Raw genomic sequence first — 2,592 nt, 5'->3', positions numbered from 1 at the left:
CAGATAAACTTGCAGAAAAGTTATTTGGTTTCCTTCTCCAGAAAAGAGGAAAGTTTAATTGTGACTCCAGTAGAAGTTGTTAGTAGGATTCAGTAGGAGCAATGCGAACAGTCTGAAAAATTAGAGGAATATAAAATGTTAGGTTTAAAGTTCTCTATTAAACTTTTCGGGTGGGAAAAGAACTGGTATCTCTGGCTGGAAAAAATAAAGGTGTGTTTTGAGAGATGGAAACCATGGCAGTTAAATGTTTACCAGAAAGCAGTGTACATAAAGGCTTACCTGATGCTGCAGGCCTTGACTCTCGCAGCAGTGTACCCTCCTCCCCAAAATGTCTTAAAGGAGGCGGAGAAACTGGTCTTCCGTTTTCTCTGGGGAACGGCTTTTTTCCTTTGGCTCAATGGACCGTGGCATATAGGAAAGTGAAACAAGGGGGGCTAGGCCTGCCTGCGTTGAGACTCAGGTTCCTCTCAGCTTTCCTCAGCCAGAACTTTGGGAAACTCAGCCAACGGTTTCATCATGGATCTGGCCTGGAGGGGTGGCTGGCCCTGTTTGCCAATCACTGGGTGAATGAGAGCTGGGCCCAGAAATGGTGGCAGGAGGAAGGACCGGTGCCTTTCCGGGTGACGGCCGCCATGAAACAGTCCGGCCCCAACTTCCTCAGGGAGGTCTATGGGCAGATTCAGCAGAACAAAGTCCTGGCAGAGTGGTTTCGGACCAAGGCGGGATGCATCAGGACCTTGAAGGGTTTTGTGTATTGGGAAATGGTGAGGGTGGCTTTCTTTCAGCCGCAGATGGAAAAGGACACCAAGAGGGACCAGTTGTCTCTCTATTTAAAAGAATGGCCCCAAAGCATCGAGTGTTTCACGGACCGGAGGGTCACCTTCGGTCTCTGGGACATTCGGTGGAGATTTTACCACCAAATATACTGTTTAAAGGGGAATCAGCCTTGGCTGAAGGAAGCAGAGCAAATGTGTCCTAGACTGTTGTGTCAGAAACAACCTTGTGTGACTGGAAAACTGTACAAAGAGACCACAGAACACTTTATAAAGGACTGTCTCTCGGCCAAGGACACTTGGGAGAAGGTGGCCGCTGCTTTGGATTGGCCGGACCTAGCCGGTCAGCCCTGGGAAGCGGTGGCCTCTGGACTGGAGCCGGAGTCAGGGGTCAGAGGACCGCGTCAAAGGCCGGAGAGGAAAAGGAAGAGAGGACACAAAGGGGGGACAGTGGACTCATTCTGGGAAGTCCCTTGGTCAACAATTAGACTGGTCAATCTGTATGTTTTGCTAGCTTTGGTTTTCCAGAGAAAGAAAGAGTTAGTGACACAAACGCAATCGGATGTCAGCATCGCTGTCCGGTTTGTATTGAGCAAAATAAAGACTCTGAGTGTAATGGAACGAGGGAGGATGTCCTCCAACAAATGGAGGAAGTTCTGGCCATGGCTGATGGAGGCCACGCCGGGCATCACCTGAGAGGCATCTAGATTATCTATGCATTATAAGGTATTATAATGTAATTTTCTAGGTTTGGAAACATTTGAAATAAGTGAAATAAGTAAAATAAGTATAATTAGAAAAGTAAAAGAAGAAGATTTACAGTTACAAGGGTTTTATAATGTTATATAATGTTTAATGTTTGCAATGATATAATGGTTCTGTAACAGTTGAAGTAGCAAATTTGTTAGTAGGATGTACTTTTAAAATAAAAATATTTATATATATTTATACCTAACCCTAACCCTAACCCTAACCCCTAGCCCTTGACCCCTGACCCTGACCCTAACCCTAACCCTTAACCCATAAACCTAACCCGAAACCCTAACCCCAACCCCAAAACCCATCCCCAAACGCTAACCGCTAACCCCTAGCCGCTAATGTCAACCCTGAACCATAAACACTAACATGAAATCCTCCCCTTTGCCTCCCAACTACAAAGACAAGACAACAGACAAAAGGAAGGGTGGATTGGCACTAGCCAGGAAATTTGTTTTGAATGGTCAGTAAGGGGTCTGACCAATTCTACACGTTAGGAACATTACACACACATTCATACCCTGTTGGCCTGGAACGCCCAACTTTCAACCCTAAAGGCGGGTTCAGGAATTCCTCCTGAGGGTCATTCGAAGGATGATCGCAACAGCCAAGCTTTCGCACAGACATTCCAGACGGTCCCTACCGCCCCGCCACCATAACCGCCTTCCCAACCCTTTCCCGCCTTCCACTTGCCTGTTCCTGAAGACCGTCCGATGCCACGCCGTGCTCTGCAAACCGTTCTTCCTAGACCTTACCCGTTAGGGAACATAGCACGCCGTTACCAAACACTTGCCCATACTGATGCATTGCCAATAGCTTGCCCAAAGGGATGGATAGCAATAGCTCCAAGCATTATTTGATCATTAACAACTATTTCACGATCGATCTCTTGCAAGCAAAAAAAAACTCCTACATGTAGTTACATTGCGGTTTCCCTCCCCTTTCCCTTATAATCTACTGGTAAATGGTAGATAAAGAGCTCCCAAAAAAATACCACCATTTCTACCTTGTGCTGCATCCACACTCCACAAATCATAACAGGCTTTCACAGGCTTTAACTCCC

General features: G+C 46.5%; 1 pseudogene; it reads left to right on the top strand.

The window, feature by feature from the left end:
• The first annotated feature begins 282 nt into the window (after positions 1–282).
• On the top strand, positions 283–1,581 carry LOC149317811 (uncharacterized; annotated as a pseudogene).
• The last annotated feature ends 1,011 nt before the right edge of the window (positions 1,582–2,592 follow it).

Source organism: Sceloporus occidentalis, unplaced genomic scaffold, assembly GCF_023333645.1.
Source record: "Sceloporus occidentalis isolate IW3139 unplaced genomic scaffold, rSceOcc1.0.p SCAF_3, whole genome shotgun sequence".
NCBI lineage: Eukaryota > Metazoa > Chordata > Lepidosauria > Squamata > Phrynosomatidae > Sceloporus > Sceloporus occidentalis.
This window is presented reverse-complemented; position numbering and strand designations above follow the sequence as displayed.